General features: G+C 38.5%; 1 protein-coding gene across 1 annotated transcript in view; it reads right to left on the reverse strand.

The window, feature by feature from the left end:
• The window catches only part of MAP2 (microtubule associated protein 2), a 101,498-nt gene extending 82,915 nt beyond the window's left edge, over nt 1-18,583 (reverse strand). Inside the window, exon 1 of the mRNA XM_040641253.1 lies at nt 18,499-18,583. The gene's annotated coding sequence lies outside the window, so the exon portion shown is untranslated. The remainder of the gene's footprint in view (nt 1-18,498) is intronic.
• Between the last annotated feature and the right edge of the window lie 9,234 nt (nt 18,584-27,817).

Below are 27,817 nucleotides of genomic sequence, written 5' to 3' on the forward strand. Positions count from 1 at the left end.
GAAAAATACACTCTGTGCCAGAAAGGCATGTCTCCATTTTTATAATGCTCTTGGCACAGACAGTTCTAGAATGTTTTCTATGGTATATTCTGCCCTGTCATCATGTAATGTACCAATTCAATAAAAACACTGGGATTGTAATTTTGTACTGCTACATATCCAAGAATGAACAAAAGAGTAAAACAACCAGTTATATAATACAATTAATGAATACTGTTTCCCTTTTCCATGTAGGCTCAATTATGCTTTATATTATTACTATCCATACCAGTATAGCAAAACAGAAACTTTTGTTTTGGCCCCTAACAGTATTAGAAATTTATGTGGAATCCACATCTTTGCTTACAAATGCTGAGTTCAAAGCTTAAATAGTTGTTGATGAACTGACTATAGCGCTCTATCCCTTCTCTGTCTTCCACGAGTAAAAAGTTCTTGCTGACATGAAAAAGTTACAAGTTGAGAATCCAGATATTAGTTTCATGTCTTCTTTGTTCTTTTCAGGCTGACTATAAAATACCTGTAAGGATGATTCACTCTTCCTTACACACCATGACTAATAAATACTTGTATAAAGAGAGTTGATGGCTGCATAATTATTTCTTGTGATATTGAACACAGAGTACAAAACCCAGTGCTAGGTTATTGATGGAATTGTATAAGATATAGAAATAAAGCATAATCCCAAGCAAGTTGGAAGTGCTCAATAAACTCTACCTATTATTTATTACTTATGCCTTTTATTTGAACATTTTTAGCAGCAGGATTCAGTGCGTAGTTTGTCCTGTATTGAAAAACTGAGGCCAGAGAGAGTAAATCATTTGACCAAGTTAGACACCGCTAGGGAAATCTGGAAGGAGAAGCCAAATCCACTAATAACCATATCATTGCCTTTCACCAAGTACTGAGACTAGTGGAATGGGTTGCAACTAGAAAGTCCAATCCAGATAACACTAATTTCATAAGCCTGTTCCATTGATAACAATCTAACATACTGAAGTGGGTAAGACACTTTATCTGACCATGGTGTACAACCTCTATTTCATGGCTCTGCATTATTTCTGATCCCTCTTTCATAGTATATAAGAGGGTTAATACATACCTTATACACATATCAGAAAAAAATACTACTTAAAATGCTCTAAAGCTTTAGCCTCTACTGATGATATTTAGCTAAAGACTAGCACTTAGGTACTGAGATATGGTGGAATAAATAATAGATTTACAGCCAGAAAATCAGGGTTGAATCCTGGCTCTCCAACTTACTAGGTTTGTAAACTTAGACATGGCACTAAACCCAAGCGTTGGTTTCATAAGCATGAAACAAACTACAAAGCATTGAACAAATACATTTTGACCCTTACATCGGTATTTTTCTTTTCTATACAAGGAGAAATTCAATCATAATAATTGCACTGAAGTTTTCCTTAAATGAGCATAAACTGAAGCATCAGGGAAAGTATAATTTGGATTTTAGACAATGAATGATTTTGTCTTAAAATTTTTCCAGTTTGAAATCTGATTTTAGACATGTCAGACTCTGTCCAGTGTCACATAACAAAACATGGTAAATACAAATCTCTTTCAGGTACCAATTCCGTGTGTCTATGGAATTACAGACATTCCCAAGGAAAAATTAGGTCTAAGTATTTACTTGCACCACGATGGAGTGAAGATCCTTTAGTTTCGGCCACCTAAGATCCACATCATAGGAAGGCACTAGCTGGTGTTCAAGTGGCTATGATCTAAAAACAATGGCCAGTTCACTTGAGGAAAAGATGCTTCAGAGAGATTTCTTTACAGGAGTGGGACCAGAGCCATGCCTAGGTAAACTTGAAGGCTGTGTTACATATCACAAAATAAAATACTAGAATCGAAAACAAACAAACAAAATAAATAAACGCCAAAAAAGAAAATGGTCATCATGGAAAGAAAATGAATGGATGATGGAGAATTGGAAGTGAAGGGGGTATAGAAGGATATATGCAAAAATTGATGACTTTATGGTTTTCCATGAAAGGAATCTGCTTTTAGCTATTTAAGACAGAAGGAAGGATGAAGACCTGGGGAATTATGAACAAGATATCGGTTATGCTGCTTCCTACTACTTTATCTGATCTACTCAGTTCCTTTATCTTTGATGAACAGCTCTCCTCCCACAAACGCAAGCCATGTGACGCTGCCTCTACCATGTTTACATTAAAATCTTACTCCAGATACTGTTAAGTATACGGACTTGCCATATAATGTCATAGCATTTATCTGTATTTTTTTGAATCTAATGCACTCCTTGACCACGGATGTATTTAAGAAAAAGCCAAAAGTCCATCCTATTATGAATACTACAGAATCAATTGTGGTTTTGACTGATGGAACAACGGCTTTTATGACTGCTAAAATGGGTTTCAATTCTAAGATTACAAATCTCAATTCATTAAACAAGTAACTACTTGAAAACTGTTTCTAAAACATTAATGGAGTGGACACCTGTGTGGCTCAGTCAGTTAAGCGCCTGCCTTCAGCTCAGGTCATGATCCCGGGGTCCTGGGATCGAGCCCCACTTCGGACTCTGTGCTCAACAGGGAGCCTGCTTCTCCCTCTCTCTCTGCTGCTCCCCTTGCTTGTGCGTACTCTCACTCTCTCTGTGTCAAATAAATAAAATCTTTAAAAAATATTAATGGAAAGGCTTGACGTAATAGGCAATAGGGAATGGATGCACTGGGGATACAAGAAAAATATGTAGCCCTTTTGCTAAAGGATCTCACAGACAAACCAACAACAAAAATATAGCATGGTACGTGCAGATAAGACAGGAGGTTGCATCCTGGAAAATCAAGATGTTGTCCAGACAAGAATCTCCCTTTGTCCCTGCCCCAGCTTCCAGGTATTCAGAGAGAGAGCTGCACCCCTCCCATCACCCCAGCAGGGACCACTGGGTTTCTTGGACAAATTCCCTTTTTCTGGCTCCACAGTTTGTGGTAGGGGCTTCAGGGCAGGTTCTGGGGGTGGAGAACCTCTTTCTTGTGACTTTTGCACCACATTTATCCTACAGTGTTTCAGACCCAGAAGGGAACATTTCATAAAGGGGAAACTGAAGCACTGAGGAGCAGGTCTTTGCACATGGTTCTTGCAGCTTCCAACTGAGCCACCTCAGGGTCCCAGAGCTCCTGTCACCCTCTTGTCACTCTCTGGCCTAAGATAGGGTCAGAATGTGTGAACCTCCCCCAGTAAAATGTTTCACAAAGACAAAAAAAAAAAAAAAAAAAAAAAAACCCCATAGGAATTTGTAGAGGGACACGAACAGCTCCTCCCAGGAAGAAGTAACACCTGAGCTGAGTTTGAAGGACAAGTAGGAGCTGGCCCAAGAAAGGAGGGGAATCTGTATAGGAAAAATGAGCACGGAGGATCACATCTTTTGATTTTTTAAGATTCGGCCTAGGTATCACCTTGGCATCCTGAAACTCCAGTTTTCACTTTGTGCTGAATGCTCTTCCTTATTTTGTCTATCCTCTTCAGGAGGCTGTGCGCTGCTGGAGAGAGGGCTGTGTTTAATTCCTCTCTCCACTCCAGCACCCAGTACAGTGTGTTTACTAAACAAATGAACGAGGAACATGTGTGAAGCACACGATTGTTAACTATGGTCCAGAAGTGAAGTGGGGCATAGGGAAATGAGCCTGACAGGAAGGCAATGGCGGAATTGTCAAAGGCGGTGGGAAGCCATGCCTAGATTCTGTCTGGAAGGCGACAGAACACCCATGAAAGATGTGAGAGAAAGAAGTGACATAACCAAGCATATTTTGTAGAATGACTGATTCAGCAGTGGTGTTAGAAGCAAACTGGAAGAGGCATGAGTATAGATAAAGCATCTCTCTCTCTCTCTTTTTTAAGTTTTATTTATTTGACAGAGAGAGACACAGCAAGAGAGAGAACACAAGCAGGGGGAGTGGGAGAGGGAGAAGCAGGCTTCCCGCTGAGCAGGGAGCCCAATGTGGGGCTCGATCCCAGAACCCTGGGTTCATGACCTGAGCCGAAGGCAGATGCTTAATGACTGAGCCACCCAGGTGTCCCTAGATAAAGCATCTCTTAGAGACAGTCCCTTTGGGAAAGGAGCCTGCAGGCCTGGACTATGCTCGTGTGACTGGGATTCAAATGAGAGGCTGGATTCTAAGTTCAAAAACTTAATTAATTTAAAGAAAACCATACCCTCTTCTTTTAACAAAATACCTTACGAAGTTTCTCTATTTTATGTATCATCTACCTACTTACATTCATCTGTTTGTTGTAAGAAGGGTAATGATAAAAATATTATGTTTTATATCATTTTGAAAGAAATTTACCTTATTTTCGTTTTCTTTCTTTCTTTCTTTCTTTCTTTCTTTCTTTCTTTCTTTCTTTCTTTCTAAGATTGTATTTATTTATTTGGCAGAGAGAAAAAGCGAGACAGTACAAGCAGGGAGAATGGCAGAGGGAGAGGGAGAAGCAGGCTCCCTGCTGAGCAGGGAGCCTGACTTGGGGCTTGATCCCAGGACACTGAGATCATGACCTGAGCCGAAGGCAGACGCTTAACCAACGGAGCCACCCCGGCTCCTCTACCTTATTTTCTTGATTTCAGTTTGTAGTCCATTCACCTAATACCTCTGAAGAGCTCTTTTTCATTGAACTATATAGTGTCAGAGAATATTTTACTCGATTTTTGATGTGCAATGTAAGATGGAATTACTACTACTATTATTATTGCTTTTTTTTTTTGAGATGTTACAGCAGGTTACAGAGACACACAAGTCTGGTCAGGTCTGCATTCATCTGATCAGATATTCAAACAAAAAAATGAAGAATGTTGAGAAAAAGTCAGAGCCCACATGCCTGAAGAACTAGATTTTTCCTTGAGAGGCAGTGTTTATAATAAGCTACTTTAATGAGTATATAATTTTCAGATTGCTATCAATCATCAATTGTTTTACTCTGTTTTCTGGTATCTTATTCAATCAACATTTATTGAATACCAGCTTTATACCAGAAATCCTGTTAGGCATTCGGAATATAATGATGATGAAGATATGGATTCTGACCATAAACAGTTCACACTATATTGAGGAGGCAGATATGGGTGAAAAATATAGGTTACAAGATAATACAGTAAATGCAATGAGAGAGGACATAGCAGGTGCTACATGAATATAAACCTTCTGAGTCATACGTATTTAAAAAGAAAAATGGAAGAACGCAAAATGTTTGCATCACATGCATTTTAAAACAGACTAGCCATCTACATCCATGGAGAACAATATATCTAGTTAATATTAATTTTCTTCTAGAGAAAAGTAAACTATGAGTCATACAAGAATAAAGCGTGAGTCATATCCTGCAGATCAATTCTCCTTTCTTTCTTTTTTCATTCTCTTGGATTTCAGGCAGCCCGTGTGCTATGTCTGGCTGTGATGGTGACTCAGGGAAACTGTAAGTTGAAAATAGCCTTGTTCACCCCATCGGTTGAGTTGGGCCACAGCATTTGGAATTCCCTCATAACTCAGGTCTGATCCAATTGTCTTCATATACTGTTTGACTTCTCTCTCTGAGCAGACATATCTTTGTGTACCCTGGAGTGAACTCTAGAAATCAGGTCAATTTTTATGGCTTGCTATTTGTATTTTGCCAAACTTCTGGAGTGAAATATGATGTGACATAAATTTGCTAAATCCTCCAGGACTGAAATGTATGTAATTTGTCTATGTTTATGAGAAGGTAAAAAATGGAGCTGGAAAAAAAATATTCGAGTCAACAAATATCCACAATGATAAATTTTTCTAAAAATACAATATATTCCAGTCTTATATGTGAAGGTCTTAATGTAAGCACAGATGTGGCAATATTATATGGTGGGCCCATAGGTAAAACATTTTGATATAAAAATAGACTTATCATGGGAAAGTCAGGCAAACAGCAGACTTAACCTTGGCCAAGAGCAAATAAAACCATGATTTGGAATGTAAAAAATGTTAAATTAACTTAAAAATGAAATACATTTCTGCGAGAGTCACAAAAGTTTTAAGTATATTAATTTTTTAATATATTCATTGTGCTTACTTCTAATTTAAATCTGATACATTTTTAACATGATAAAGGTTAGGAACTTTATGCTTTTTTAATGACAGTAGGAGGAGAGAGATGGGGACAGATAGGACTGCTGAGAAATCTCTGGACAGGTTAGAGGTGTTAATGGTGATAACACCTCCAAAAAAGAAAAGGTCACTATGGACTGCTCCTCACTTTCCTGGGTTTCCAGATGAACTGAGGCAAGAAAAGCATGACAGCAGTAAATCTGCTTCTTGTAGGTAGGTTCTGTCTGAACCTTTCTTTGGCACTCTTGTAATTTTTAGATTTTTGATAGATAAGTTCAAGAAGTCACCTGAATATTTTTATAGAAGCAATGAATAAGAAAGTCTGGAGAATCTTCCTGTCTCTGCCAGTGTTAATTTCTAAACCATCTTTTGAAATTCTTTTCAATTCAATGCTGAAGAACTTGGGTACCAGAAGGAAATATATAGACTAAGAAATGGCTTCTCAACAATGGGAAAGCATATGGGCTATTTCTACATGGTCTTTTTAAAGGCTGCATATACAGCCTTCGGTTCAAAACAAAGAAAGAAAAAAATCACAAAATCTACTTAAGTTTTCTCAAAATACTTAAACATTGATAAGCAAAATGAAAAATGGTTTTCTTATGATTTCTGAAAGCCTATAAAGAAAGTGATGTACTATTATCAAAGAGAAATGTTAGGATATAGCATCAAATTAGAGGACGTGGGTATAAGACTTTCAGAGCATGGCTCACAGATCTCCATTGGCCAAACCAAGTACTAGTAGACCACTCATCTACACTTAGGGCCAGTTTTATTGATTGATTGATTGATCTATAAGATTTATTTATATGAGAGAAAGAGAGAGAGAAAGGGAGCAGGGGAGGGGTAGAGGGTGAGGGAAAGAGAATCTCAAGCAGACTCCCCACTGAGTACAGGGCCTGACATGGGACTTGATGTGGGGTTTGATCTCATGACCCTGAGATTATGACCTGAGCCAAAACCAAGAGCTGAATGCTTAACTGACTGAGCCACCCACATGCCCTGAGGGTCAGTTCTCTTGATCCTAGATGAGACTATTGAAAAATGTGTGGCAGAAATACATGGAAAAAGCAATATCTTTACCCAACAAAGTATGGGACCAAAAGATTTACTTCTTTGACCTTTTCAAATTTTTTATTTTAGCTAAAATAGGAGGTAAATCAAAGAGAGGAAATCCTCCAAATTTAAGTTAGGAATTTCAGAGTTGAGCTATGTAAAAAATGTGAATTCGGGCACCTGGGTGGCTCAGTTGGTTAAGTGTCTGCCTTCAGTTCAGGTCATGATCCTAGGGTCCTGGCATCAAGTCTCACATCGGGCTCCTTGCTCAGCGGAGAGCCTGCTTCTCCCTCTACCTGCTCTGCTCCCCCTGCTTGTGGTCTCTCTCTCTCTCTGACAAATAAATAAATAAAATCTTTAAAAAAAAATGTGAACTCAAGATAGAACTGAGAAACTCAGTGATATAAAAATGCTCTAGATAACTGCTTTTAAACTAGGGATGTACTGCATGGTGACTAACATAATAAAAAATTATTATAAAAAATAGATAACCGCTTTTCTCTAAGAAAATGGCTATAAACCATCATTCTTTACCTTGACATGAGATCCGTATTTCCAGTGGACATTTTGGCTGTGAATTTCTAAGCAGCAAGATTTAATTTCATCTTTTTAACTTTTTTCTCTCTTTGTTTTAACTTAAAAAATAAATTAGAATTAAATATTACAACTAAAACTATATCCCATGCCTGGCTTTTTATTGTAGAGACAAAAGGAAACAAACATTTCAGTTAAACATAAATATTTTCTTGGTAAATTCAGGATAATACAAATTATGAGACAGTCACACCTCCTTTGAGAAACCATAGACCTGAAATGTAAAGGAAATCAACATTTCTTAGGAAAGAATAAAAGTCTTTTCAGGAATAATTTACAAATAAAACAGAGACTACCTTCCTCATCCTTCTCTACAAGAAAATAAAAAGTGAGGCATGTGCCTTAAGCATGGGACATAAAAGAGAGAAATAGGAGATCAGAAAATTTTCTCCTCTGATGGTGAAATTTAACAATATGTATTGAACACCTATTATGTTGCAGGCATGGTTCTAGATGCTGAGGATATGCGAATACCATCAAGACTCACTTTTGGCCTTCAGGAGCCACTGAGAGAAACTAACACGCCCACATCTACTTAGGTGACGATATGATTAATGCTTTAATAGAGGTATAAAAGGAGTTAACGGAAGTTCCCAAGAAATCAGAAATTCATGGGAGACTTCAGAATGGCAACCTTGGTTTCAATGTTGAAGGGTATTCTTGGTGGCAAGTGCACAATTCTACACACAAAACAACAATGCAAAGACACGGTGAGAGAACTGGAAACGTCTGGAAAACATAAAGAATGTTTCAAATGCCAGAAACAAGGGTAGTGGAAGATGCTGCCAAGAGAGGCAAGCGTCTGGATGATGAGGTACCCTGCTTGTCAGGCTATGCAGTGTAACATGAATCACTACTAATGGCATCCCACTGAGAAACTTTGAACAAATGCTGGTAAGATGAGCCAGAGAAAGGGTTGCGGAAGGTTATGATCAGAAACAGGAAGAGTAGATAGATGGCCAATAATGCAATAATTAATGAGTGAGCAATCAAGAGTTTGAATGAAGGTAGCAATGGGATTGGAGATGGGGGAAAATACAAGACATTTATATTGACACACAGGGAGGTCTCTCAAAATGCCACAGGTCATACAAAATTCCTATCCTCTTGAAAGTTACATTTGAATGAGGTGATCATATGCTCACCCAACCCCTAATTAAAATGTAAAATATAATATTTCATATAAGAACATTAACTTTATTTTCATGCTAAATTACTAAATTTAACCTTTAATATATTTAATCTAAAACTGAACATGAGAAGAAGATCGCAAGGCAAGAGGAAGGCACTATCTTCGATAAGATGGTCAGAGAAGCATCTTGGAGGAGGTGAGCCCCGAGAAAATGCAAATGCTGTTCAGGGTGCTTTTTATTATTATTATTATTTATTTTTTTTTTGAAAGATTTTATTTATTTATTCGACAGAGATAGAGACAGCCAGCGAGAGAGGGAACACAAGCAGGGGGAGTGGGAGAGGAAGAAGCAGGCTCATAGCGGAAGAGCCTGATATGGGGCTCGATCCCATAACGCCAGGATCACGCCCTGAGCTGAAGGCAGGCGCTTAACCACTGTGCCACCCAGGTGCCCCGAGGGTGCTTTTTAAAACAAAGTTTCCTTTAGAATTCTTAGGTTCCAAAAACAAGACTAACTTTGATTGTAAACACATGCAGAAAAGGAATAAAAAACTAAAAACAAGAAGGTGTACAAACTGCTTCCCAGTGGCAAGAACTTTCTAGTATCACATCAGTCTGCTCTGGAAAAAGGTCCTTTTGATTGTTTTGGTCCTTTGCTCTTTATTCAGGATTGATTATGACCGGATTTTTCCTAGAGCTCTGTTCACAATGGTTTTAAATGACTCAAGCTTTGGCACCCCCTCACGAAAGTATTTGCCTTAGTGAATTCTAAATTTCTCTTACAGAGCCTGCAACTGTCTTACACTCAAATTGCCTTCTGTAGTAATTACTGAGCACATGGTAAAACTGGAGTCCTTGACATTCATTAAAAAAAAAAAAAGTGCAGGGGGTGGGTGAGAAGAGAAGAGTAAAAAAAAAAATTATTGCAAGAAATCAGCAGGTTTAAGTAAAACATCCTACTTCTCAGGAAAAAAGATTAGACAGAGACAAGGAAGGAATCAGCCTCCAGGTTCAGCCATGTTGGATTCTTGTACATCATCTCCCATTCTTCCCACATAGGCTGAAACCTCAGACTTCCTTCCTTTCTATGCTTGTAGAAAAGGCCAGTTTTATTAGGGTTTCTTCATTTTAACATGCTCTCTGATGCCATGAGAACTTGATTAAATTGCTACCTATTCTCAGAGGGGAAAAGGAGTTTAAACCTTCCAGGAAAAAACAGTGATCATACCTTTTCACCCACCTAACCACTCCACAGTCACAGGAAACTGAAACTCCATGACAGAATTATTTAGCAGATAAATTGATTTTATAGAATATTCAGCTGATAGGACGGCTTTTATGCAACACTGTGGCACAATATTCCATTCATAAAAAAAATAGATGCACTGCTACCCTTCATATAAATAGCAATATTTACTCCAAATAAATACATGGAACAAATATACTGTGAGGCTTATACATGATTATTTGTGAGTTCACCAAAACATAAAAATTATTCAGAAATTTTTGCAAAAGTACAAACTGGGTTTTTCACCCTCAATATTTTACCTTTACTTGTTATTTTTCTTTGAAAGGGAACATCCTTCTTTGGTTCAAAATGAGCTTTGACTATCCCAATCATGTCTTTTTATAATGAATTTTAGAAATGCATTAAAGTACAAGCATTTATTTAGTTTCCTAATGAGGCTTTCTTCATCTATTAATTAATCAATTGATTCACTTAGCAAGAAGTTATTGAAAAGGATGCCTGGGTGATTCAGTCAGTGAAGCGTCTGTCTTTGGCTCAGGTCATGATCCCAGGGTCTCAGGATCGAGTTCTGCATCAGGCTATCTGCTCAGTGGGAGTCTGCTTCTCCCTCTGACCCTCCCTCCTCTCCCACTCTCTCTCTCACTCTCTCTCCCTCAAATAAATAAATAAAACTTTTTTAAAAAAAGAAGTTATTGAAAAAACTAACAGCAGTATTAAGAGCCTTTTTTCACCATTATCCTCTTCGATACAATGCTTCTTTCTATAAGGAAGGTTTTAGAAAATATCTTATTTGTGTAGTACTGTAAAAACTAACTTTAACAAACTGATATATCAAATACATTTATTATTTTAACATGGTACTGAAATTATGATTCACGGTTTTGTTTCTATGGCATGATTGGCATCCATTCTCACCAGGGTTTGAGTTATTTGATCCAAATGTTCAAACGTATTTATACTGGAGACAGATTTTCCGTTGGTATCACAGAGACTGCTAGCACTTCATCAGAACCTCTTTCTTCTCCTGAGCACACAGCAGGAGTATATTTCTTACTTATCCTTACAGTTAGGTGTGGTCATATGATTCAGCACTAACCAATGAAATTTTGGCTCTTCTACAACTCCCATGCGCTCCTCCTTGGTCTTTGCCCCCCTACCAGCTGGATGGAGACAATGACAAAGTATAACCATGAATGGAAAGATCCCTTTGTCTGAAAGGAATCTCACAAATCTGTATCCCTGGTTGACTATGAGAAGGACAGACAGGCTCCCAACCCAAACACCCAGGCAGGACTGTTAAGTGAGCAAGAAACAAAGCGATAATACATTTCTGCATCTATTTGTTTTAGCAATTAGCCATCCCAACTAATATACTTGGTTTGAAGAAATGTATGAGGAGATTAGGAAAAAAAAACAGGATGAGACTAACAGAAGTAATATAGTTAAATGAAACTCCATTTATGGCCTGCACTGCAAATCCTGGCAGCAACTAGGATCATTTGTGGGTGTTGGAGTGGAGGAAGCAGGTGGGCAAACTTGAGCAAGGAGCATTCCCTGCTCTTACACAATCACCCTCTTCATGTCCCTTCTTCTCTGGGGTGGATGGAGCAGAGGGGGACCAGCCTTTCCCTTGGTCCTCTTGTAACATCTGTCTTGCAGCCAAGGTGGAGACAGAATTTACAATCACTTTCAAAGAATCTTAGGACAGTCTCGTGTTTGCCAAGGACAAAAGGGAAGCTCTGTCTCTCTTGAAGATGGTAGACGATAGAAGTGTTGACACATCCTCTACTTTGGTCTCCCTAGCCTTTTCATCTTCCCTCACTGGCTTTGCCTTTCCTTAGAGAAATAGGTGGCCCCCGTTTTTGTTAATATTAGTCTCTTTGTCTTTTCACATAGCTTTTCCTGTCTCCTCCAAAGCTTTGTTTCCTAAACTGTCTCCTTGGGGACTCACGGTGTTTGCTTTCTCCTCTCTTTACTTTCTGACTATAAACCTACTGTTTTGAGCAATCATACACACAAAAGAAATGACAATAAAACAACCACTGCCACCTTAAGACCCATTTTGTAAACCTGCTACCTAGGGTTACAACCCATATCTTTTCCCCCTCCTTAATCTCTCATTTATTGGCCACATCCTCTTTGAATCATTATTTACTCATTATTTATTGTTGTTATTAACTATGAACGGCAATTTATTAAAATATTATTTTGTTTCAAATCTGACGACATGGTGCTGGAAGTGCAAATATGGCAAAGACAAAACTTTTGCCTTTGAGGACTTTTCAGAGCTGGAGAGAAAGCCAGAGATGGAAATAATTACACACCAAGATGATTTTTTCTGTAGTCTTTTTTTTTTTTTTCCAAAAGATTTACTTATCTATTTGAGAGAAAGCATGAGAGAGAGTATGCAGAGAGGGAGAGGAAGAAGGAGAAGCAGACTCCCTGCTGAGCCCAGGACCCTGAGATCATGTCCTGAGCTGAAGGCAGACTCTTAACTGACTGAGCCTCTTAGGGGCCCCTTTTCTGTAGTTTAGATACACTTAAAGGGCTATGGAAGCCCCACCTTCCCCAAAGGCACACTTAATATCATTTTGGGGGGTTGCTGGAGAAGGAATGACATGTGGATTGAAAACATAGCTTTTCTACGTCAGACAAGGGGACAGTGGGTATTTAGTCAGGAGTTGCAGAAAGAACAAAGACAAGAGCAACGTGAGAAAAACATGGCTCACCAAGAGAAATAAGTTAAGTTAAAGAAGAAACGAGTTTTCTGCCATGGTTAGAATGAAGGAAAGGCAACTGAGTAGGACAGAGGGATTAGAGATTGTCCAGAAATGGCTGCTTGGAGCCCAGTTTTGAAGGGTCTTTACTGAGTTGGATATTTTATATTATAGGACAATTTTAAGTAGGAAAAAGAAATGATCTGATGTATCTGGAAAAAAAAAAAAAAAGTGACATGGTGCCCGCAAGCAGGAAAGGTGGGTTGTAAAAGAGTCAGGAAAAGGGCCACTCACCAAAGGGCACTAAAAGGTTCAGGGAAACGTACTGGAGCCTAGGCTGAGGGAATAAGGGTGTCCAGCCCTTGGATTATGAGATAACTCGGTAACCCATAATTTTCCTTCCTCTGCTTAAGCAAAAAAGTAGATTTCTATTGGCTTCAACTCCTTTCCCAAATTGACTGAGACAAGGCTACTGCAACGGTCAAGAATTTTCTGAAGGGAAATATCCAACAAGATTTGACTCTTAAGACATTCCACAGGAAGCCTCCTTTAAATGACTTCCACTCATGGCCAGCAAGAAAACTAAATGCATAATAACCATTCTTTTAGAGTCTAAGTATTAGAAAAAGTGCTCATCGGCACCACATTGTTGTCTTTTCCCATCTCCATTTGGCCAAACTGTTAAAAGGCAAGACTTCCTAACAGCACCCCCCTGACAAGAACTAGAGCCTTTTGCAGCAGGTGGTGCCCACCTCTGCCTACAGAACTGCAGCCCAAACAATCTGCTCAGAATTGCCGAGGAATCAGTAGAATGTGCTTATGACTCAGCCTGTTAAGTAGGAGGACTGTTATTGTTATTTTAACTCCTGCCAGAGTATGTGGGCAATTCTCCCTTTTTCTGTCTCTAGTTAACCATGAAACGTCTTTCTTTAAAACCTCACCCCTGGAATAGGTTCTTGCTCAGTAAGAGCCAGAACAATTTGGGGTCTGGGTATAACTGCCAGCTGACAGTACAGAAGAGAAGAGGCTTTCATGAAGGGAACATCGGATATCCTAATTTACCAATAGAGTTTATTTTTAGAATGTTTAATCTGCCTTTAAAATTATTCACACAGAGGGCCGTGGGCCAGAGCTGCGTGCTGATGAGATAGTAATCAGCATAAGTCAAGGTACTTATTTTCAGAGAGGATGGTGAAAATACTAGGCTTTTCTTTCTCTTTTCCCTAACTGTTGAGGGTATTGTGGTCTGGACTGTTTGTCTTTCTCTTGCCAAATGTTCTCAACAATGTAAACATTCATCAAGTGCTGCTCCTAAGGAATATTGTAAAAAGAAAAGAAAAAAAGGCAGCCTATTTTACAGAAAATTGTCTTAAGGGCTAAAATTCACCCATCAATGAGTGATGAAAAGATATACGTCTATTCTGAAGATAAAGCAAAATCTAAGCAATATCAGGTTGTAGCAAGTCTTTTTTTTTTTTAAGGTTTTATTTATTTATTTATTTATTTATTTATTTATTTATTTATTTATTATGTGACTGAAATCAAGAGTCAGGTGTGTAACTTACTGAGCCACCTGGGCGCCCCAGGTTGTAGCAAGTCTTGATATTGTTCTTTAGATAAAGGATGGCATATAAGTATAAAATAAGTATTTTCTGCATTTAAAATGGATTTCTCATTTCTACCCAGCTTAATTTGTCTCTGTGGTTTTGGTGCTATAAATTAAGATTCAAGATTATATATCAGTAGAATAAAGTTTTATCATAATGCTATAAAATCATGCATCAAAATTGTGTATGAAATCTCCTTAGCATTCCAGAAGCAAGTGATTCTATTAAGATAAACTGAAAGAATCCTTAAAAGGGCAACAACCATCACTGATATTCATTAAAGACATCGTGCGTATTTCACAGTAACCCTTCCATACCTATTCAGTCCTTCAGCAAGGGAGGGTCCATCAAGATGGAGACACTGTTCTAGACACAGCTCAGAATGTCACATATTCTCTATCCTCCGTGGGGGGAAAGGATGTTGAGATGACGTCAGGGAGGTAGAAGATGTCAGCTTGTATAGCACCTTGCTGGTCACAGTAGGGAGTGTGGGCTTTATTCTGAATATTATGGGCAGCCATTGGTGGATTTTGAACAAAAGAGTCATAGCAATTAAGATTTATAAAAGATCACATTATGTGAACAACAGACTATCGGAGAGCAAGACTGAGTGTAGGAGGCCACTGCAGTGGTCAAGATGAGAGTGGACTTCAATGACACAAGTAGCGATAATGAGAAACGATCACATTCTGGACAGGCACCAGCTTGATACTGTTATTATCTGCTATGAAGCTTAAGGGGGTAAAAAAATATACCTCGATTAGGTAGTAGAGGCTGAAAATAAACCGATTGTCAGGGTTGTTCATCTTACTGTAATGTTTACACAGGGCTTTTGTGTCAAAGAGATGTTATTACATGAAGTAGTAAGACTCTTAAACTTCAGATACATATACCAAGCTCTACATTTAGAATTACATGGATTAGGTTTGAAATATTCAATTCTAAATTTATAGAATAATTAGTAATAACAGCAAATGATTACAAAGATTATGTCATTTATAAAGCATTTTTACTCCTGTTATCCCATTCAATTTAATCTAATTGGCATGGTTAGGTGACCAGAAAGTTAAGTACTTGGTAAACAATGTTAAGATAGCATAGCAGAAAAGAGATATCTAACTAAATAGTCACTTTCATGGTATTACTAAAGGAATCTTTACCATTTCCAAATAGCCTGTTTTCTCTCTCTGGATTAATATTGAGTCTTCCTTTCCTTTCCTTTCCTTTCCTTTCCTTTCCTTTCCTTTCCTTTCCTTTCCTTTCCTTTCCTTTCCTTCTTTCTTTTTTTAATTTACTTGAGAGAGAGTAAAGCAAGCAAGAGAGAGTTAGCGAGAGAGAGTGCACATGAGCAGGGGGAAGGGCAGACGGAGAGGGAGAAGCAGACTCCCTGCAGAGCGGGCAGCTGGACCCAGGGCTCACCCCAGAACCGAGGGATTAGGATCTGAGTCGAAGGCAAATGCTTAACTGACTGAGCCACCCAGGTGCCCCTTCTTCTTCTTCTTCTTCTTTTTTTAAAGATTTCTTTATTTTTTATTTGAGAGAGAATAGAGAGAATGGGGGAGGGAGGGGGAGGGAGAGAGGGAATCTCAAGCGGACTCCCCACAAGCGCAGAGCCCAAAGCAGGGGTTGATCTCACAACCCCGAGATCATGACCTGAGCTGAAATCAAGAGTCAGATGCTTAACTGACTGAGCCACCCAGGTGCCTTCTTCCTTGCTTTTCTAAGATCAGTCCCTTCAAGTCACACAAAAGGATCCCAGTAAATATTAGTGGAATAAATGAAACCGCTATTTCTGTGTCAAATAGGTTAGGTAGGTTTTCTTGATTCTTTTTCTCGTAGACAGTATAGTTTTGGAATTCAAGAGAAATGAGTTTGAATCTAGCTCTGCAATCACTATATGATCTTGATTAAGTTGCCTGACATAAATGGACCTCGATTTCCCCGTCTGCAAATTTGCACTGCACTTCTGACCTGGGAGGCTTACAGAGTCTTGCATTTACTCAGATATGCCCACCAAAGGCTAGTTTATCTCTACTTTCTTCCCCAACTGAGCCACAGTAGTCATCTCCTCCCTTAAGAAAATAAGTTATGAAAGATTCTATGTCTATAAATCTTACTAATGCATATTGATATTTCTTTTACCTTAAACAAATGCTAGAATTAACTATAATGTTAGAGAAAATTAGGGAAAATCTTGTCTCGTTAAATTTCCCTCATGATTTTTGAAGGAAATATGAGCAATTAACATGGGCCAAATGAGAGTGCTCTTAAGTATCTTTTAAATTTCGAAGGCAGTATTTACATTGCATTTGGGAATAGTCAGTATTTCATCCATGGGTAAATAAAACAGATTTCAATTATTATATTATGGCAAAAGCAGTTAAAAAAAACCATGAGTCCCATTAGTTAGCAAGAATCTTATAGCTAGTAAAAGAAATGCTATTCTAATAGGAAAAAAACTAAAACATAAACAGAATTGGAATAGTATCTCATATTAAGAACTTTGGATTTTTATATACAAATGCAAAGATGCCTTGAGCTTTCAAGGTCAAGGTTAAACCATTTTAGCATTAAATCTTTAAAATGTTAAAAGTTGTCTGGAAGCAGTAATTAATAATACTAAGCACCACATGATTGAAACATAACAATGAGTCAACTTAGTGACAAAGTGAGTCAACCAGATCTTCATGTATCAATATGGCGGAATTTCTAAATATAATGTTGGGTGAAGGCAAAAGAATGTCTATAGTATGGTAACATTCATATAAGCTTTTAAAATGTGAATAACTACATGGCATATTTTTTCACACACACCAATAAAATATCAGAACACACATAGGAAGGTTATATCATTTTCAGGATTGTGACACTTTTCAAAAAGAAAAGGAGAAAGATGAGCTTTTGTTCTCTCTGTGATGATTTATTTCGTCAGAAAAGATCTGAACAAAGTTTAATATCAGCACTTGTTTAATCCATGTGGCTGATGCTTCGATATTTATTATAATATTTCCTATATTTTTCTTTGAAAATTTTGTAAAGTTTCTAGCTTAAAATATGATGATAAAGAAATAATGAAAACAGTAAAGCATGTATTGCTGTGGCCAATTAAAGATTGGATATTCAGTTCTTCCAATAAAAAGAATTAAAATACATTTTTCATTTCGAGTATAAAAAGTCATTCATTTGTATTGTTTCTGTCCTATTATTCTGCTTTAACATAGGAATTTTGAGTTTAAAGAAGGATATACAATAAAAGAAAAAGTTTTTCTCCTTGTAAACCGTGCTAAAGTATATATATATTTTTATATTTACTCATGCAACAGCTGTAAAGTAACAAGTACAAACATAAATGCTGCCTGCCGTGACTCTTTTGGTAAATGCATTATGTGTGGTTCTTTTTTTTTTTTTTTTCTTCTTCCAGAAATTTGGATAGAACCAATTCCAAACATAGGAGAATCTGATGGCTAGGCAATTCTAGGAAAACATGAAGTTATTCTCATAACAGCTGGGGCTCGTGTTCTCCCAGTGCCTGCTGCTCTCAGGCCTATGCATAAAATCTTGGGTGAATGCCTTACATCTACTTGCCTTCTCTCCTCTGCCTCAAACCCCTAATCTGTATAATGGGAATGATCCCTGTATCTACTTCCAGAGTTCTTCTAAGGATACAGGGGTGAGTTATGTGAAGTAAGTCTGCAAGTCACATCTGGCACATAGTAAGTGCTGAGAAAATACTGTTGGTGTTTTTACCCATAGCAGGAGAAACAGGCTTAGTTCAATTCTCATTTCATAGTTTTCAGTTCTAAGAGTGAAAAAGAACTTTTCACTCTTTTACTATTAAATCATTCAAAACATTATGAAATGCTACTTAATAATCCTAAATCTATTACCTATAGAATTCATATGTATTTCTCCCTTATCAAAACAAATTGATATTTATTTCATGAAGATTTTTTAAAAATGTGGTCAACAGAGAGTTATTTTTCACAACCGCAGATAACTCTTTTATTGTAGGAGGACAGGGTCTTACCTACTCAAGGAAGTAGTAAAATGGTAAAATTCGTTATGTTGTATTCTCAAAAGGTTAATAATATGTTCTGGCTTCTATCTGTAAAAAAAAAACGAATTTAGGAAATTAATCATTTAATCCGTGATCCATATAAATCTATTACATCACGTAGATCAATACCAAATTCAGCTTGTGGCTTTCTCTTTTCCTATTGGGTAACTAGGAGGCCATGGAATTTCATGATGGCTTTCTATAGTCACACATTGAGCGTTTACAACCAGCTAAGTGCTTTCTCAGGTGTTTGGAATGGAGAATTAAAAATGTTAACAGGTGCACACGTATTCTCACTTCTTAGCTTCACTCTAGTGAAGCTTCATAAGTATTATATCCAAGGAAAAATAAAATTTTAAATTGTCTAAATTGTTTTCAGCTAATAAATAGCAGACAATTGTATTCTCTCACAAGAGAATATACTCATCCTGGCAAATTGTTAATTATATCTTTAAAGGACTGGGCCTCTAGCCCAGTAGCATTGATTTCCTCCAGCACAGGATGGAGAGGAATTTTTTAACAACTAATTAAATTTTCCCCATAGTGTACTAAACTTACTTTGACATTCAGAATCCTAAAAGTCATTCTGGACTAGTAGTTCTGCTTAGAAATTTCACTAGAACAATACAGGATACGTCTTACTGACGTGGTATCTGGACATAAACCCACTTACTAGAAGGCACTAGGCTTGTTTTGTACCTCTTCAGCCATTTAGGTGTAATCATCCTCAACACAGAAGTGATTTGTCCTTACATGCAAGGGCAGAGCTGAGGCCCAATTTGAAATCATGCTTGCTTACAACAGGTATCTAAATCTATGCATCTCTAAGTGTTATCACCAGGGCCTGTGTGATTTCACACCTGGTAGAGTGGAGCGACCCATCATATATCCTCAAGGAAGATGTCACTCCACAAGTAAAGGGCCCTAAGGCTCAAATTGTGATAGCCACTGACTCTTCTTCAAGACCCAATAGGAAAATGTAAACGTGGAAAGACAAGAAGCAGTTGGCTCGTTTCTTCTCAATCACCCTTCAAAGAACAAGGTGTATAGGGATATGAGTAGACAGGGTTTGATTCGAACGCAACATTGACTGGGTCAAGTCCTGTATTAAGTGCTTTTACATGTAATAGTTCACTTAATCTGCGAGCATTCACACAGAATATGTAGCAGCAAACAAGTCTGTTAATCCATATCAAAGTTAAAAAGGCTTAACATTAAAAAAAAAGAAAATTCTGCAGGCGGGAAGAAACAATAGAATTCTCCAATCCCTCACATAATTTCATAGTTATTTTAGGAAAAAAAAAGTTTGCACTGCCCACACGTCTGAACACAGCTTTTTTTTTTCTTCACTTTAGTTAGGCTCAGTGGTTCTCAAATTTGGAATATATATAACATTATTATACAGAGTTCTATACACAATAACTTCAGACTACTTAAAGAATTTTCAAGGGTAGCTTTGATTAAAAGCATATTAAACATTGTAGGTTGATTTTAGAGCCAAAACAGAAAGGTAGAGCAGCTCGGCACCTTGTTCCGATCGAAAGAGTCCTTGGGTATTCAATCAATGAATGCTGAATAGAATATCGTACTTTGTTTCCTCTTTAAATTCCCTATTTTCCTTAAATTCCTTAATATGCATGTTTTACACTTCATGATTTTGAAGTACATGTCCGTGTATGTGTCTAAGTGTGCAAATACACATTACACATGTATGCATGCATCCTTTACCCTAGTAAAAATTAAAAAAAAAAAAAACAAAAAAACGAGAAAGAATTCCACAGAACAAGTGTCAGCAAACTGTGGTCGATGGACCAGGTTGGGCCTGCTGCCTGTTTTTCTCAGTACAGTGTTGTTGCCACATGGCCACATTCATTCACTTCTTTGTTGTCCACGCTGACTTCCGTGCTTCAGTGCCACAGTCGAGCAGCTGTGACAGACGCTGCACGGCCTTTCATGTATTTATATATGACCCAAATGTTTACTATTCGGCCTTTTACAAGAAAACATTTGCTCATACCTGTTATCAAAGAACACGTTCATCATTCGAGTAATACGAAAAGCAATATTAAAAAACTAATTTCCTGTCTTTTATAGTCTTTCCAAATATTAACTCAATAGTTAAATGTCAGTGAAAGTGAAATTCCAGCCCTGAACACTTAAAAGCTAATTTCATTCCAACAGAGTTGGGAAATTATTGGCCAAAGAATGAGATGATTATGAGAAAATGGCGGTTACTGTTAGAAAATTTCAGTCATAAAAATAATGCCCCATTTACCCATCATTGTGACTTTTGTGTTTTTTCGTTTGTTATAAAATTAAAATGCCTATGCTTTTTTCTAGACTTTATTTTATGAGAAAGAGATAAATGCCATCTGGGATTTATTTTTTTAAAAGCAACTTAGGGCCTATTCCATGAGGCACATAAAATTGGATAGTCATTTTAAATGAACACACTGCAGTTAGAAGTGATCATTTTTATTCCAGATCAAAAAGATTAAATTACTTTAACACAGTTTTTGTTAAGAATATTATTTGACACAGTCTTAGTATTTGATATCTTAGAGTGGCTGAACATCCCTAAGATAATATTAGCAAACACGGATGCAGCATTTATTATGCACCCGACAGTGTTCCAAGTACTTCACATACATTCATTCACTCATTCCTCACTATCCCACCCTCTAAGACAGGTAACTATTATCATCCCTACTTAAACATGAGAAAGCTGAGGCCAAGAGACTTTAAGTGCTCTTCCCAGCATCACATAGCTAGAAAGTGGACAAGCCTTTCAACCATATACCAACTCTTTTTTTTAAAGATTTCATTTATTTATTTGAGACAGAGAGCAAGCTCGGGCACAGGTAGTGAGAGCTGGTGGGGGGGGAGGTAGGAGGGACAGCAGGGGTAGGAAAGGGACAAGCAGACTCCACCTAGAGCCTACAGGCCAACACAGGGCTCAATCACACAACCCTGAGGTCATGACCTGAACTGAAATCAAGAATAGGATGCTTAACCGACTGAACCAGATACCCCTATTCCAACTCTTTGTAGGCCCTGAGAATTGGTGTTAGGTCATCAAGTCTGGCTAAAAACAATTTCAAGCATAAAGGCTTGGGGACTCCTTGACACAAAGTGATGTCTCACCAATGGCAAATTTCAGTTTACTAGAAATACCTACTAAGCACATATTTTATTCAGTATATTCAGCTTTTTGACCAAACTGAAATGTACTCAACTACAGTTCTGTCTCTGTTCTCTACTCCATCATTCCTATCAGGCTTGCTTATGCCACTTTCCAGAACCTCTTAGAGTTGGGTGTGAAAATCATGGCTGGCAACACCTGACAAGGTTAATTTGGTTAACAACTATATTTGATGGCTAGCCTGCACCTAATAGAGAATAGGGTGTATGTTGGCATTGCAAAGTAAGTTAAGTAAATCATTTAATGAGGAACCCAAGATAGACACTTGTTAAGCTATAGACAAAATAAGCTTTTATCAATTGATGACTCAGATAAATAGATGTGCATATAATGCACTTAGTCTGCATGTAATACGTGTCCAGCTGTTGGCATATTTCCGTGCGAGTTATGTGACACCCCTAGCACTGAAGTTAGACTGATAAGTTCATGCAGACTTAGAATTTCAGGAAGAAAATATTGCCACAGTGTGGTTTTCTCAAGTGATATAAGAACCCATGTTTCCTTAAGCAACAAAGTGAAGATAAAATCTTCCCTGGATTGTTAGACCAGGATGTACTACTCATTAAACTTTGAAACACAGACTAGTGTAAGTATCACTTGGTTATTTTTCATCTTTTGATAGACTTTGTCAGATAAATGAAACACTGAGATGCTTGAAGTTGCTGGAATCCTGAATAGCATTTCTGAAGGCTAACCTTGACCTCACTGGCTATCATTAGCCTACTCGGCTCTCAAATAAACAATAGTGACGTTGTTCTCCACCTCCTCTACCAATCTGATCTGTGTGATTTTGAACAATTTATGTAATTCAGTGCACTTGTGCAGGATAACAAGATTTTAACTATTGAGGACATTCAGAATTGCCAACACTGTTGGGAAAAGATCTACTATCCAAGCAGTCTTTAAACAGGGGAGCAGCTGCCCACATAAAATCATTTAGTCTAACAGGCTACTAAACCATTTCTATTCCCTAATATGTTTAAAAGCAGTTCATTATCCCTACTTATTTGTAAGTAGCCAAAGTTACAGTGAACCAGTCACTGATACTTGGACAGATCAGAGAAAGATCTTCCTTTCTTGGGGCTTTTGCCAAATTCCCTTTTGGAGAATATTATGTTTCTTGCAAAGGAAACATACTTCAAAATATATGAACGAAGAACAGTTAACAAAAGCCCTAGTCAAAACATACGGTCTCCAGTTGACCAGAGAATCTAGGTAAGGTAGACGGGAAGAATTTTCCCTTTTGATTCCCAAACCTGATACCCAGGCTATTGCTGAGGACTAGCAGACTGGGTTAAGCCGGCTTAGTAGAAATTAGCTAGTCTTGTCCAAAGCACCTCAACCTGATTCAAGGCCATAAAAATAGGATACAAATGGGTGAAGGATAAAGGACCGGATTAGTCAGAAAAGTTAAGCTTCAGTCTCAGAGACTTTGCACAATAAAGGCTGCTATCCTGCTCATGCAAATCCCGACGTGAGCAGGACAATGCTTCAGGCCCGCTTTCTCCCGTGATCTGAGTATGTTCATTTGTGGCTCCATTCATGGCCTCCAAGATTATGGTAGCAGGGAGGAAGACATGATCAGGCCACGCCAGCTCTTGAATGCTCTAACACAGAAGTGACACATACTACCTCCTCTTACCACTCACTGGACTGAACTAACCACTATGGCTCTGCCTCAGTAAGGGGGTGAGAAACACGGAGGATAAACTGGAGCTCTGGAGGGGCACCTGGCTGGCTCAGTCGGTAGAGCATGCAACTCTTGATCTTGGGCTTGTGAGTTCAAGCCCCATGTTGGGCGTAGAGATTACTTTAAAAAATAAATAAACACATGGAGATCTGGTGAGTGGTAAATATCTACATCGCAAGAGTGAAAGATGCATGATGAAAGGTCCAGTAGCCCCCATTAGGGTGGAGTTTAGATCCCTTCTTGGTTGAAAAGGGTTGAAAAGAAATGCTCACTGATATCAGCAAAAAACTTATTCTGCTAAATTGTTAACATATGCTGACTCTGACGGAGTATAAATAAATATTTTATTTTATAAATAATATACAGGAGGCACTGCAATGTAGAGAACCTTGGGCAGTGACAGGGCACATGCGCCAGTGTTTTCACTTATTTCTATCTTACACTGCTGCTTTCTGCTCAGAATCAGAATATATCTGAAGAACTAACACTTCTTTGCTTGACAGAAAGCCATCTGTTCATTTGTTTCTAATTTTCATACAAACACAAACCATTTTTAAAATGGTAGAAGAAGCTAGTGCAGGTTTGCAGGCTCATGTGGTACGAGGAAGAACTGGGGAGCGGCACCAAGGATATAACAGGCAGCCACAAAACTGACCGGGTTAGGATGCCTCCCAGTGATGTCACTCTCATGGTCAAACCTCTTCTGTCAATATGATAAAAACCAAATTTCTAGGCCTGGCCTCTAGAGCTTCTGACGACGCTCAATGAGTTCAACTTTATCCCCAACTTTCTACCATCACGAAGCCTCCAGTTCCTTTAGAGACCTGTGAATTGCCCTTTTCATTTCAGTTTCATATTTTTCTTCTCTCCTTCTACAAAGTCCTCTTCTTTCTCTTTTTCTTCTCTTCCTCTCTCCTGTGTCTCCCCTTCCTCCCCTCCCTCCTCTAGGTTTGTCAACTCCTCCTTGAACTGGAGAGCTGTTTTCTAGAAGTCTCCCCAGCCACTTCCAGGTGTATGGCTCTTGTTTTTATCACCTATTTGGCATTCATATGAATTACCTTGTGTTGTTAACAGACCTTACTGGAATTGAAACAGATTTATACCGCCATCTTTTTTTTTTTTTTCTGCTTTATTTCAATCCTAGAAGCCATTGGTTTCTCTCAAATATATGAATTCCTTTTTTCATAGTATTCTGAATTCAAAATGAATACACATGAAGAACAAAAAGAATTAAACCATGTAAGAGTATACAATGCACTTCAAAGAAGGCTACCATATTCTCAAATTGTCTCAAGAGGTATTAGCAATTTACACTCCTACCATTGTCTATTTCCCTACACCATCAGCAACACTGTGTGTTATTTATTTGTTTAATGTCTGCTCCACCCCCCCCACCCCAACGAATCTGTAAGCTCCAGAAGGGCAGACGCCATTTTCTTTTATATTTACTATCACATTCCCTGTCTCATGGCAAGTACTTGCTCAATAACTGTTTAGCAAATGGATGAAAACTTGAGGTACGTACTGCAAAAAAATAGAAAAGTGTGTTGATCCTTTAATTTTGTGTATATGAACTCCTTTATTCCAAGCAATGAAATCTTCTCTACATGGCTTCCTGTTTCCCTGATTTGAAAGTGGGTGGTTAGTAAAGGTTGAATGAGTGAATAAATATAATGATCATAACAGGTTATTTTCCTAACCATTCTGACTAGAATTTGGTTAAGTTAGATTTTTAAAATAAAAAACAACGCAAACTTTGGATATGGATGCTGGGTCGGAACACTGGCTTATCTCCTACCGGCTGGTGGAAGACAGTGCAGAACTTCTAAGTTTTTGGATCCTTAGTTTTCTTATCAATAAAAATGGAAATTATTTATGAGATTTCCCTTATAGACCGGCTGCAAGAATTCAATAAAATCATTTGTAGAAAGTGCTTGGACATTTGTGGACAATTGTGAGGTCTCAATATCAGTCTTCAAATGGTATTTCTTGTGAAGAGACTATATATTCATTTGCCACTACATGGTTTCTTAGCTTCAACTCTTCTCTTTAGTTTTGCTTAGCAGCCAAATGCCTTTTGTAAGTTCTGAGGACAGAGAGTGACTTTGAGAAGGATTGTGCCAGAGAAAGAAAGCATCTCATTTACTAATAGCCCCAAGGTCACCTACTGGGAGCCATCTGTCAACCTGCAGGAGCAGAGAGAGATTTCGCCAAGGAAGCAGAAGAGGCATTTGGTTGAACCCGGGTACCAGAGCACCGGGCTATTTCTGAGGCCACTGTGAGCACGCACATTCCAGCTGTGGTCTAAAAAAGTCAGAATTCGGCGGAGTGATGATGTACTTTGCCTGAGCTTCAGGACTCTGAGGGCGACATCCTGACTAGACAATTTGAAAAAGCATACATTTAGGAAAGGGGGGGCTCCACCAGAGAGAGGAAAATTCATGCTGTGCTGCAGTTATCTGACAGGAAAGATGAAATTCTGGCAAATCTACTTTTAGCCCACAGCCCTAAGAGCTCTCTAGAAGCAGAGGGATTTCACCAACTCACTTAAGTCTTGGGGAAGTATTGACAATTAAGGGTGATCTCCAGCTGATTTGGGTCCTTCATCTTTCGCTGCAGATTGTTCAAGCGGCAACGTGTGATAACTTAATTAGCATAGTGGGTACTAAGTCAGCACCCACCCCTCCCTGTTCTATAATGCTAATTTGAAATCACTTCTTTCCTCCCTAAGTTATTTTCTTAAGAGTGGGGGCCAACATTTTATTACTAAGGAAATTTCCAGTAATGACCCATTTTAAAAAGTGAAGATTTCTTAATTGAGTGAGAATATTACTTACTGGGTGAAAAAATACATCAAAATAAAAGCTCCCCTTAACATCTACCTGAATCTACTATATTAGCTCTCCCCAGTGCTCTGGAAATTCCATAGCAATCTTCAAGCATGCATGATACAATAATTCTCCCATCAGTAATCTTAGAAATATTAAAACACACAAGGATATATCATTAAGATTTCACCGAACAAAAGGGGAGGGCTTTGCATAGAGATGCTGGTAACAAAAGAATTTGCCTCACTATAAATAGGAGCCAGAGGAGGACGCAGATCCGCTGCTGGGGAGCTCTTTAAAAGGTTTTTCCCCTCCTCTATTATTCTGTCAGTGGCCATGCAATTCCTCTCTTTTGTGCTCTTTTTTAGAAGGGTGTTCTATTATTATGCTTTATTTAATTGGCTGAGATTTAAGTAAATAGACACCACTGAGATGAAGGGCCGTTGGAATGGAGGAAGGAGGCAGACCAAAATCAACACAGGAGGGGCACACAGAGACAGGGACTGCGGGCTGGAGAGCCAGATTCCAGAGAACCCCAAGCACTGCCTGCTCCTGAAAGGCTTTTATCAAAAGCGCTTAGTGGCCACTTAACATCTACAATCAAGCCACATGGGTCTGATTTATATAAAAACATATGAAAATAAGATTAAAGTCTAAGCTTTAAAAAAAAGAAAAAAACAGCAAGTGAACCAACGAGGTTGCAAATATTCCAGCTGCTCTAATTACTGTTGTTCCAAAGGAAACGTGAGGGCTGCTGCCGCCTCCCTAGGGTTCTCCTGGGCTCTCCTGGGACTACATCAGCCGCTGTGGGTATTGGCAGGCACAAAAGTTTGCTTCAGAGGTCGGGTTTCACCCTCTCACTCTGAGGATGGTTCTTAGAACTCCTTTGGAGCCAAAGAGGAGTCAACAGTCTTTAAGCAAAGTTATTGAGAGTTTTAAAATGTGTTATCTTTTAAAATTGTGGTTCCCAACAATTACAGCAGAAAAGCCTCAGAGTCATGTAACTCCACGGGCAGGACCCCGCCCGACTCCCACGGACGGCCCCCATCCCGGTAGGCTCTTCCCCGCACTGGGAAGGCCAGCCAGGGCCCCCCCCCGTGCGTGCCCCCTGCACCTGGCCACCTGCCTTACTTCACCTTACACAAAGGCTTCAACTTTAAGGATTTCAGAAGTAGCTTCTCCGTGAAGGAATACAGGTCCCACGGCAGAGTGGTTTTGTTTTGTTGAATTTATTTATAATTTCACTTTTTCCGTCTCACATCCATCCTATTTTTTAATGTCATGCCAAACTGAAAGTCATCCAGCTAAAAGAAAACTCATGCAGCTAAAGAAAAGGGGGGGGGGGAAGCAGTTTAAAAAGAAACTAGAAGCCATTTGTGACTTCCTCTTGGCCTCCTGTTTTGGGTGGCTCTATCTAGTTAGTGTGGACTGAATATGTTTTCTCTCTGCACAGAAAGTCGGCTTCAATCTGCTCAGCTACTCTCCCTGGCTCTTTGGAGATCTGGTGACCACAGGGGGAATTAGAACCTGGTTTAATAGAAGGTAACCTTATCAATTGCTTCCAGAAAT

The sequence above is a fragment of the Ursus maritimus genome, unplaced genomic scaffold, assembly GCF_017311325.1.
Source record: "Ursus maritimus isolate PB19 unplaced genomic scaffold, ASM1731132v1 scaffold_1, whole genome shotgun sequence".
Classification (NCBI taxonomy): domain Eukaryota; kingdom Metazoa; phylum Chordata; class Mammalia; order Carnivora; family Ursidae; genus Ursus; species Ursus maritimus.